Source organism: Equus quagga, chromosome 14 (genome assembly GCF_021613505.1).
Source record: "Equus quagga isolate Etosha38 chromosome 14, UCLA_HA_Equagga_1.0, whole genome shotgun sequence".
NCBI classification, from domain to species: Eukaryota; Metazoa; Chordata; class Mammalia; order Perissodactyla; family Equidae; genus Equus; species Equus quagga.
The window spans coordinates 90,023,911-90,036,640 of record NC_060280.1 but is presented as its reverse complement, the minus strand read 5'-3'; the positions used below and the strand labels follow the sequence as shown (position 1 = coordinate 90,036,640).

Genomic DNA, 12,730 nt, shown 5'->3' with positions numbered 1-12,730 from the left:
ATAGAAACAATAAATAATAAAAAAGACATCACTATGGTTATTTTGCAATGATAGAAACAAGACTGCTGGTGACCAAGAGTCCTGGGTAATGCTTAAGGAAAGTGACAAGAGTATACTGAGGTACCATGCATAAGCCTGGAGGGGCTATGACTTAAGTGGGGAGTCCAAAATAATCTCCCAACTCTTTTAAAGCTACACAAAGAGAGAAAATGTTGTAAAAAGAAAGCAGAGGAGCCATATGGATACATATATACTATTTGACTAGAGATTCAGAATTTCTTGTGCATGTTTGATTTTGCTGCCTTTTCCAGTCCTGTGAACCAAAAGTATAGCACAAGCATTGATATTAGGCTATTCTGTTGACAATCCTCCACAAGGCACTCTTGATGTCTCTGTTTCTCAGACTGTAGATGAAGGGGTTCATTATAAGGATGACAACAGTATACATCACAGAGACCACTTCACTCTTACTTGAGGAAGATGAGACGGTGGAGTTGAGGTACACTCCAAGGCCTGTTCCCTAAAATAAGCAAACAACTGACAGGTGAGAGCCACAAGTGCAGTAGTGCAGCTGAGGAAAAATGACACCAGGACCAACAACCCACAAAGGTGGAGGTTCATGATGACTGCGTAGTGCAGGGGGTGACAAGTGGATTCAAGCAATTCACAAACCGTAGTTTGCTCATCTGTAAAATGGGTGTAATAATTGATCCTACCTTGCTATAAAAATCAAATTAAATAAAAGTGATAAAATGCTTTGATAGTTGTTCTCAGTGCTAGTTAGGCATAACTACCTGTTGATCTTCAAAAATTTACTGGTGTGCTACTCACAAACTAGAACCAATTAAATCAGAATCTCTACATGTAAATCCTTTGATCATACTAACACATAACCAGGGTGGAGAACCGTTGCCAGGCACTTAGTAAACGTTCCAGTAGTGATACCTAGTATTATTATTATTACCAGTATTACCTACCACTCATATTAAACATAGAAGTATTTAACATACTTGCTTCAGAATTCATAACGAATAAAAGTTGACAGTTTTTTGCTATCCTTGAATGATCTCATTCTCTTGCACTACAGTTGCCCAAAGGCAAACACTGTCATGAATTTGGCGGGTGTGTTTTTCTTTCAATGTTTCATGACATCAGTATTGATTTATGTATTTGTAAATAGTTTTCTTGAAAACTTACCTAAATACTTTCATAATACACATATTATTTCCTGAGAAGGTCTTGGGTACCAAAATATTTGTATTTTAAGTCTCTGTGATGTACATACATCTATTTCAAACAATTTAAATGATGCATAGTATTACCTGAGAGATGAACTTCATTCTGTCTTTCAATTTTTTATTGTGCTAGTCCTAATAAAATTCTTGTGCTCATCTCCATAGCACAGAAGTGAAAATTTCCATAAGGTATATGCATGAAAGATAATTGCTTGAGTTGTTAAATTTAATACATTTGCAATTTTACTATTAATTATCTACATTTATTTTCCAAGTAGAAAATTTAGACAAAATCAACTACGTGCTCTTATTGTCAAGGTATAGAATCAGAAAGATCCTCCAAGTTTGTCCTGCAAGGGTCTTTCCATGATAGGTCCACGTGAAAATTCCCATCTTATATAGGAGATAATATTCCCATATCTCAGATTTCCAAAATGGGCTGCAAAATTCATTGCTATTCGTAGAGAACCATGTGATCTACAACATTCATTCCCTAAAGTTCCCTGTAAACCACTTGGCTCATTTCCCTAAGTCACAGATGAATTCACCAAATTCCAGGAGAAAGAATCTATGGTTTTTCTACTGTTTGCACATCTGGGTATAAAGCAGGTTTCAAAAGAAAACAATCATTCTGTTAAGTTAAAGTAGACAGAGACCTGGGACAGAAATTAGGAGACCTTTGTCTGAGTCCCACATCTTTCACCCAATAAATGTTGAATGTGTATCAATCTCTCAACCTCTCTGTGCTTGTATCCCCTACCTAGAAATGGGAGAATAGTATCTATTTCTAGGACATGTGTGGCACCTAACAAAGATTTGTTGTTCACAAATATCCACTCAAGGTTTTAAATCAGAATTAGAATCATTATTGGAATAGTAGGTTTATTAGTGAAACACAATCCCAAGGAAGTTTTAACGACCTTTTATTCAATTATTTGGTAGAGAGATAGAAGCCTATCATGTCCCACGGAATTGATTCATGCAATGAATGGAAATCCTAACATGCGTCTCAGTCCACACAATAATATTCACCTTGCTTTCTCTTTGTCTCTCTCTTTTTTTTATTTTTATGAAAATCTCCACAATTTTTTTAATACTTGAGTGTTGTAGTTCTATTAAATGGAAAACGATGGATCCCTTAGTAAATTTGTGACATGGATACAAGCACTGTTTTATCTTTTGTCTAGTCCTACATGACATCGCTGGAAGTAAAAACAGGCAGGAAAGTTCCAAGTGTGGGGGAGCCATATTGACAATGGTCTGTTCCCGAGAACCAAGGACGTGTCTATTCAATATATAACAGATATCACTGCTGTTCTTTTAGGCTACTCTCTATCAGGCAATGATATTCTCTAAGGAATCAGAAATGAATGAGACTAAATTATTTCTCTTTAGGCTTTCAAATCTACTTGTATAAGGACAAAAATAAAATGTACTCTCAGGATCCAGAGAAAACCAAACCTGCAGATCACAGGACAAGTTAATTGGATAGATGGTGCTTAGCCTTGATAATAATAATAATAATAACAAGGCCTAAAATTTACTTTGTCCTTACGTTATGCATCCATCACATATTCAGTCACATGTTCAGTACTCATTTGGTTTAATTCTTACTTGACGTGCTTGTATCAAATGGAGATCAATTCAGATGACAACATAGAGGCTCAGAGTTATTATGAACTTAACCAAAATCACACAGAAAATAAGTAGAACAGATGGATTTAAAATTAAGTGGTAGGTTTCCGAGGTCCATGCTCTGAACTCGGTTTCTCTACACTTCAGAGTTTAAGCAAAGATTCAGAGGTCTCTTCTAAATGTCTCAAGGTATATCTTTTAACAGTGTCTTGTTTCCTGACTAAGAATGGTACCTCTTCATGTCTCCTTAGAGATCAAGAGGGGTTAAATTATAATAATGGAGGAGGAAGCAAACAGTGAGGCAAAATCCAAGAGCAGGGACAAGGGAGAGATCTGCCCTGAATTGCCAGGAGCTGACTCTTTCACTGGTTCCCATCTTGAGCTCAGCCATGCTTCCTGTAGTTGATGTAGCAAGTCCAAACCCCTTCCCCCTCCTGTGGTCACCAGAAACTCCAAATGGAAGAGCACAGTGAGCTGGGGTTTCTGTCTGGAGTAACAGGGAAGAGATACACAGGTTGGATTGGCTGGAATACTGTCTAGAAGCTCTGTCAATGGAGTCCACTGTCTGGATTCAAACATGATTTTGCCCCTTTCAATCCCAAGGCCTGGTAAAAATTATGTGAAAATGTAGTGCTCCTATCCTCAACTCTAAAAAGATGATCATGTATGTTGCTCTCTTTTGGGGTGGTAATGCAAATCAAAGGTAAATAAAAAACATAGCTCAGCACCTGGCACGTGGAATCCCTAGTTAAAGGTTTGCGATACAGTTATCACTGCATCATTTTTGTCATTATTATCATCACCTTCATGATCTTTTTGAGTGCCTAGGGGACTGTTTACAGGGACCTATTTCCTGCTCTTGTGGGGAAGATGTCTATGAGAGATAGAACCAGTGTGGGAGGAAAATAGAGATCTAAATCAGTTCCAAGATCCCCATCAGAACCAACAATATAAACTTTGTAGGGCTCTGAGCTGAGTCTTTGAATTTTGGTGTCCTCCCCTCTGGTTGTACCACCTGTCCTGCTGGTCTTTTTTTTTTTTTAAAGATTGGCACCTGAGCTAACAACTGTTGCTAACCTTTTTTTTTCTACTTTTTCTCCCCAAGTCCCCCCAGTACATAGTTGTATATTTTAGTTGTGAGTCCTTCTAGTTGTGGCATGTGGGACGCCACTTCAGTGTGGCCTGACGAGCGGTGCCATGTCTGCGCCCAAGATCCGAACCAGCAAAACCCTGGGCCACCAAAGCGGAGCGTGCAAACTTAACCACTCAGCCACGGGGTCAGCCCCCATGCTGGTCTTGATAATGAGGAAACCATGCTCTCCCAGTCCTTCCCGCATTCAGTGTACCATTGAACATGGCACTCAATGGGCTGCAGTGCATCTCTGCGAGGGCAGGACAGAGGAATGCTAATTGGCTGCCCCTCTCCTGCTTTGTGTTGGATGAGAGCTGAGGCTCTGTCCTCGGGACTGGCAGGAAGGTAGACTCAGAAATGGGCCTCATGGTACAGACAACTACTCTGAGAAGAGTAGGCACACATGTAGAACCCACTGGACTAGAGGTGGCTAACTGATGGGGTGGAAAGCACGGCTGATTATTTATAGTAGGATGGCCTTGAGAGCTCATTACACACAGCACATAATAAGCCAAATTGGTCCATGTTATCTCAATCTCTGAGGACTTACTAATTCAATGGAAGAAGAAAAGGAGGAAAGTGAACATACTAGGAAGGATCTAGGCCCTTTCTCTTCTCAAGAGGGGACTGACCTCTACTCCTCACTTCTTAATTCTATGTTGCTTATCTTATAAAATTCAAAGCAAATCCACTGAATTAATCACGTAATTTAGAGAGAATTAGGTCTTCTATACCAAGAATCTGGTAGCATTTCTATGTTCACAGTTAAGATTTCTGTCTCTAAGGAGAACTTCCTATTTTTCTTTCTATTGTGCTGGCTTGTGGTTTTGGGTTTTATATGATGGAGATTTATGGTTTTTGTTATTTTCAATGACAATTCAGGTTCTCATTTTTCTTTCAAGTAGACGTATTGTTACATTAAACAACTGTTTATTTTGACATATTTATCTGGTAACTTGATAGTTTGCTTAAATAGTTCAAGTGGTCTCAGAGATGTCTACATTTAAAATATAGGCCAGGGCTGAAGTCATCTTAAGGCTTGAATGGAAGAACATCTGATTCTAAGCCCACTTAGACGGTTGTTGATAGGCATCAATTCCTTGAGGGACAGAGGATTCCCTTAGTTTCTTGCCAGATAGGCCTCTCCATTAGGCAGTTAAAAACATGCAAGCTAGCTTCCATTAGAGCCTGCTGGTGAGAGATCAGGCAAGGTGAAAGCAGAGTCTTTCTACACATTAATATTGGAAGGGATATCCCATATATTTCCTCATTCTATTCATTGGAAGCAAATCACTACGTCCATCTCACACTCAAGGAGATGGGTATATGCAGGGTGTGAATACAGATGGTAGGGGGAATTGGGGGCATCTTTGAAGCTACCTAACACACAGGCCTCACCCTTTACCAGGACTCAGTTGACTCGATTGACTCAGAAGAAGAAGACAAGGGAGATGCTCCTCTGGTTTCTAGCATCATCTCCAACCCATCACACCATCATCTTTTCAGGAAAAATTCCCTGGAGAAGAATGAGCACATGGAAGAATTTGCTCTGTTAGGGGTACTTCTGCAGATCCCACCATGCTGCTCCTGGCCATATACTCAGAAATCCCTCTGGTTTCTCTTGCACTGATAGTTTTTCCATGGATGTCCTTGATCTCCATCAATGTCAGAGCAAGCCATAGCTATTCAGTACCCAAATTCAACAAATATCTGATTTCTACTCAACCAGAGAGGGGTCATCTGTCTCTAAGTATATGTTCTTTAGAATCTTTGTATTGAAGTCTTTAATATCATGGGCTTTTGTCTTATAAAGTGGGATATGTGGGAGATGGTCTATAGAATATATACCAAATTAAATTGGACATAAAAGCAAAGATGCTAATTATGTGTGTGTGCATCAATAGCATAGGAAAATTTGGAGGAGACGAAATAACCAAATGGCAGGTGTGTAGGGAAGAATTAGAAGAGAGGTGAGTGGTAAGAGAGTAAGAAACTTCAGATATCAGGGTCACTGCCAAACTGAGTTTAAAAGACATGGTATGAAAACCAAGGATATGTCTGTGAATGATTTGTTTTGTGTTTTTCCTAATTCCTCCTTCCTTCTACAATGTGCATTCTTGAAAGAAACTGAAAGATGAACAACTTATTGTATCCTCTTTTTAGATGTTCAATTGATAAATTTATGTTCTCATTTTTTATCCCTTTATTATTGTAGAACTTGTAAACCTATCCTTTATTTTGTGACTTTCAATCTTGTACATATTATTAGATGGACAAAAATATATCCTACTGAATATTTATCCTAATATGGATAAACAAATGATACATTTCTTCTCTCAGGAGCTTAGAGAGCACTCTACAGAAGGCCCAGTGGTCCAGGGAGAAAGGGAAATGCTGGATATATGGATTTTAAAATATTTTCACTTTTTCTGCTAAAAGAGGGAATAATTTATTCACATTATACAAAGTAAATGTGTGCCTGGTCTCTGCCCTCGTTGTGCTAGATTTGGAGTATAAAGATAAAGGATATTAAGTTCCAGCCCTTAAATTGCTCACCATCTTATTTGCAAAAATAGTAAGGTCTTAGCTCCAGCATCCAGGTTAAAGCGCACTTTCAGCTTCAAAATTCATTGTCAGTGAAGTTGGTAGGTGATTTAGCTTAGCGGTAAAAGAAAGAGTGATTTAAACTATTTATTGGATAGCCTTTCCCAGAGTCCAGATTGCTATCTCAGAAACAATGTGTAGCATCTCTAAAGGAAATACTGATATGTAGATTGATATCTACACAGGTTCCTGGGTATGTTGCAGAAGACAGAAATGCCCAAAGACAGATTGATAGCGACAGAAGACAGTAAAGTGTGCTTACAAAGTGGAACTTTAAAGAGGCTGTTACTTATAAAAGGGAGGTTCTCCCTTTAGCTGAGGAGATGGCCCTTTTTTATCCTTGAATAATAAAATTAGAAAAAGTTAAATTTATTCAGAATGACTTGGGTGACAATGATCTACAGACACAAAGAGAACCACAGAGGGACTGGAAATATTATATCACTATTTAAAATCTCAATTGTATACCCTTGACCAAGACATATCTTTACAATCACCTTTTTTTCCTGAGCTCATTATATAATACTCCAATTTCAAAATCTCACAGCATACCTTTCTCCTCATCAACAATTTATCCATCAGTGTTCAATCAGGAAAATAGAAACCACACTAGTTATTTTAATGAAGATAATTTAATAAAAGTAATTGATTAAATAGTTATTGAAAGATGCAAGGCATAAAAGAAAAAGGTAGTAACATAAAAATGTAACTCCAGGAAGTGACCATGCCATCGGCTGAGGGATACGGGAAAAGGTTAGGCTTATAAGGATATGTTGTCCTTTACTGATTACTACTGGAAGAATCTAGAAAAAAAGACCAGATGGAAAATCAGAGCAGTATTTTAAAGATTCTCCTACTACTCCAGTATCACCAACTAAATTATAGAAGGGGAACTTTGAAGCAGAAAAACAAAGGCTTAATAAAGAGCATATATGAAGAATGTGGAGGGAGGAGATATGTGAAAAGATGTTACCAGGAATTTGAGAAAATTCACATTGCCTGTTACTATGGCAAGTTTTCTTGTATCTTCTTTACAAGCAGTGATCACTTTAAGATTTTCAGGACATGATCATGTACAGTAAAGGACCCAAGACAGACACGTCATCTTTCAATGAAAGATCTGACAAAATTCAATAGTTCTCCACCTTAGCTGCATATTAGAGTCACCTGGGGAGTTGTTAAAACTGTTCATTCTCTTTTCACTCTCCAATCCAATTAAAGCTTAATCTATGGTGCTGGGTTTTAGGCATGAGAATTTTTAAAGCTCATCAGATCCTTCAACTATAAAGCCAAACTTGAGGACCAGTGGCATACATTCTCTCACACAACCTTCACCAATAGATTTGATCAAATCCAAAGTTCTATGGAAAATACACATGGAAAATGAAATGGTTGATTAATTGAATATATATATATTAAAGAATAGAGTTCTGAATTTCTACAGGATGTCTGGGTCACAGGTGACAAATGTGGAAAGTTCCATAGATCTAATAGGATTCAATTATGCAGTGATTTTGACATACACAGGATCTCAAAATATTGCCTCAATCTGATCATGTATGTGCCAAAATAAGCAATTTTCAGATATGATAAATCAAGAGGAATAAAAATCATGAGCTACAAAAATTATGTGACCAAAGAGGCATTTGCCAATTCCCGTAGTTTGGTTTTGCAATCATTTCTAATGCACAGAACAATAAAAAATGGCCCAAGGATGGATACTAGGCTGTTTTGTTGAAGAGCCTCCGCAAGGCTCTCTTGATGTCCCTGTACCTCAGGCTGAAGATGAAGGGGTTTGGCATAGTGGTGACTATGTTGTACATCACTGAGGCCACTGTATCCTTGGGAGAACGTGAGACAGTCTAACTGAGGTACAACCCAAGGCCTGTTCCATAAAATAAGCAAACAACTGACAGTGAGAGCCACAGGTGGGGAAGGCTTTGTACCTTCCACTTGTTGATGGAACTCTCAAAATCGAAGAAACAATTCATGTGAAAGAGAAAAGAATCCCTGAGACTGAAACACCACCAAAGATGGCACCAACAAATATATTAGTATTTTAGGTATCATTACAGGCAAGCTTGAGGAGTTGAGGGTCACAGAAGAAATGAGTGATTTCCACCTTTGTTCAAAAGGTAAGTTGTGACATCATTAAGCAGTGCAGGTGGGAGTCTAAAAGGCTGATCAAAAAAGGCACCAGAGGGCTGACCCAGTGGCACAGCAGTTAAGTTTGCACGTTAGGCTTCAGTGGCCCAGGATTCGCCACTTCGGATGCCAGGTGCAGACCTACAGACCGCTTGTCAAGCCATGCTGTGGTAGGCATACTGCATATAAAGTGGAGGAAGATGAGCATGGATTTTAGCTCAGGGCCAATCTTCCTCAGCAAAAACAAGAGAGAGAGAGAGGAGGATTGTCAGCAGATGTTAGCTCAGAGCTAATCTTCCTCAAAAAAAAAAAAAAAAAGACGCCAGAACCAGCAAACTACAGAGGTGCGTGTTCATGATGACCAGGTAGGGCAGGGGATAACAAATAGCTACAAACTGATGATAGACCATCACAATTAGGAGTACACTTTCCAAGCATCCAAAAAGATTTTTAAAAGACAACTGAATCAGGCAGCCCACATAGGAGATGACTCTGCTATGAGTTAGAATGTCCAAAATCATCCTTGGGGCTGTGGTAGAAGTAAAACTGATGTCAGCCATGGATAGGACGGAGAGGAAGAAGTACATGGGGGTGTGGAGGTTGGAGTCAAAGCCAACAGCCAGGATGATCAACAGATTCCCCAGCATAGTGACTAGGTACATAGACAGGAACAAGCCAAAGATTAGAGGGTGCAGTTCTGGATCATCTGAGAGTCCAAAGAGGAGGAATTCAAAGACACCTGTTAGACTCTGGGGTTCCACAGAGCAGAGACACTTTTTGGAAAACAAATGAAAGATGTAAAGTACACCAGTATACAGGTACCCATTAGTGTGTCTATATTTTGGATTCAAGCAGTTCATAAATAAAGTACTCATGCTTGAGGATCATATCCGTTCAGCAATATTTCTCAGTTGTGGCAAACACATTCTTCTCAGAACTCTTTTCTCTTTGGCTTTTGCTCCATTCACCTGTTTCTATATTCATCCATTTTGGAATGATTGGACCAAACAAATTAGCAAGGATATTTAGAGTTTTAAAAATTCCATAAACACACTAACATATCAGTTGCCTCCTTTGAAGGAAACAAAAGGAATAGGAAATATACTCTCTGTTAAAGAAAAAAAATGTTTTAATTAAAAGACACTAGTAAGCACTCAAATGTACTTCATTTTATCCAAATCCAGGACAATTAATTCCCTTGACTTGGACTATCTATGAATAATCTATAAGAACTACGTTATAAAGTGTCTGACTCCATTTTTTGTGTATGATGTTTGGCTGCTAAGATTTTTTAAACCAAAACTCTCTCTCTTCTTTCGCCCAACATCTGGGCTAGCTGATAAAAAAAAAAAAGCCTGGGTCCTCCAATTATCAAATGAATGTCATGGGGATGTAATGTACAGCATAGTGATGATAGTTAATAATACTCTATTTCATATTTGAAAGTTGCCAAGGGGGCTGGCCCCGTGGTTGACTGGTTAAGTTTGCCTGCTTTGCTTTGGCAGCCCAGGGTTTCTCGGCTCAGATCCTGGGCACAGACCTACACACTGCTCATCAAGCCAAGCTGTGGTGGCATCTCACATAGAAGAACTAGAATGACTTACAACTAGGATGTACAACTATGTACCGGGGCTTTGGGAAAAAAAAAAAGGAATACTGGTAACAGATATTATCTCAGGGCCAATCTTCATCACCAAAAAAAAGAAAGTTGCTAAGAGAGTAGATCTTAAAAGTTATCACAGGAAAAAAACTGGAACTATGCATGGCAACAGATGTTAACTAGACTTATTTCACAATACATAAAAATACTGAATGATTATGTTGTAAACCTGAAACTAATATAATATTATATGTCAATTATATCTCAGTAAAAAAAAAGAAAAAGAAAGCTTAGGTCTTCCCTCCTTTGGCAACAGGAAGAGATTCAAACCTTGCAAGCCCATGCACATTTGCAGGAACACTCACTGTGAACCCACACCATAACCACAATAAAAAACCCAAGCCAGCCACTTTTCTTGAACTCGAATCATTTCATGATAGCTTAGAAGTCACATCATGCTCTCCTTAGATAGAGAGATCTTTATATGTGGAATAACACTTTGTAAACCCTCTTGCTTGTATGGCATTATCAGCCTCAACATCCAACATAAATTTTGAGTGGGAGTCCATCCTATTTCTGCTGAGTGTCTACTCCACTTGATGCAGTGAGTGTGGCACTGAGACAATGACCACTTCCCTCAGAGGTCTTTCTTCTCTTGCTCTGGCTTGCTTCCTGGCTCTGTTGCCTGGTGGTAAGCATGCCCTTTGAGCTACTGCCTGCAAGAAGATTGTACTGTAGACCGTGCTGCATTGTGATGCATTTGTTGAGTCTTTCCAATCCTCTCTTATAGATATAACTTACCTAATTTAGATATTGCAATAATTACTTGGCTAGTAGAGACAATAGCATGGTCCTTTCTTAAGGTGGCCCTGGGTCTTGTGTCAGCCTAGGCCTATCTGTATGTCTGAGAATGAAGCTGTGGCTGACACTAGTGTCAGGGGAAAGACTCTTTCTTAACCTGATTGGTTGTGTGTTTCAACCAGGCATTGGTCCTTGAGAGAGCTCAGGGGAGAGAGTATACCCTGAGCAAGATATAGGTCCATGGGGTGGTTGTTCATGAAAAAGTGGTCACTAGGGGAGAGAGAAAGCGAGAGAGAGTGAGAGAGAGAAAGAGAAGAATAAGGAGGAGGAGGAGGAGGAAGATAAGGGGAGAGGGGGAGTGCAAGGGAGAAGGAGAGGAACAGAGAAGAAGAAAAGGAGCTATTTTGTGTCATGCCGAGGTCTGCACTCTTAAAAACAGACTCTGCTGCTGCTGTTGCCCCATGTCTTTGTCACAACAAAGATCCAGATCCTCAGGGTTATAGAGAGAAACTCTAATGGCATCTCTGTACTACAGTGAAGGGATTAATTCAAACCTCTTTCAAGAACAGTGCATATAAACCCTATTAAACAACCGTTATCATGGAGGAGGTCCCTATCCATGAAGATACTGATTTGAAGCTCTCTGGAAAAAAGAAATTTATAAATATGAGCAGCATAGAGAAGACCTCCCTTGAAGTATATCTAGTGATAAAAAATAAATAAATAAAAGAGGAAAAGAATAGAAGGAAAGAACCTAGATATGAGGGAGGAAACAAAAAACTGAAATAGAGATACATAACTTGATCCACTTGGAAGTCCAAAATTCACTAAAAGAATTTACAGAACAAAAAATGAAAGGATGCCAATTAGTTTTTGGATCTCTTCAAAATAGGTTCTGAATTAACTTTAGTGTCTGCTGAAATGCACCGATTGGCAAATCTCACGTCCTGAATCAATACTGGGGCTCAAATTATGATAACAGCTGGAAATCCCACTAAATTTAAACAAGGTATCCTCTGTAACCTTAGGGAGGTTCTTGAACACAAAAAGAGAGGACAAACAGTGTGCCTCACCTTCACCATTGGAACTACTGTCTTGCCTGAATTCCTCGTTGCAACAGTACCCATTGCCCTCAGAAATCTCATGGTGGTCATGGATACTCTAGCTAAAGTAAAATTAAATTAAGTCTTTGGCACTGTATAGGAAAAACCTACCCAGTTTTTCACCTCCTGTTGTGTCTCCTTTACTTATACCCAGAAGGCTTCATTTCTGACATTTCTGGTCACCAACTGTGGGGGTTTTCACTACACGTGGCAATTCTCCATGACACCAGCTGAGTGTCCTAAAATTTAATTCAATTTACACTGCTTGCCTGGAGTTTTGGATTCTACAAGACTGCTCCCACACTCCACTTCAGATGCCAATCATAGGTAGTAGGTCCCCAAGTTACCACAACTATTGTTAGACTTGGCTACAAATTGGAGGGTCTCATGACCTCCTTCTTAGGTTGGATTAATTTGTCATTCTGAGTATTTGGAGGGAAACGAACAATCTTATTCATTTCTTTAGTCATACAGG

The 12,730-nt window shown here is 39.0% G+C and overlaps 1 pseudogene; it reads right to left on the bottom strand.

Annotated features, from left to right (window-relative positions):
* Positions 1-346: 346 nt before the first annotated feature.
* On the bottom strand, positions 347-12,306 carry LOC124225656 (olfactory receptor 7E24-like; annotated as a pseudogene).
* Positions 12,307-12,730: the final 424 nt, after the last annotated feature.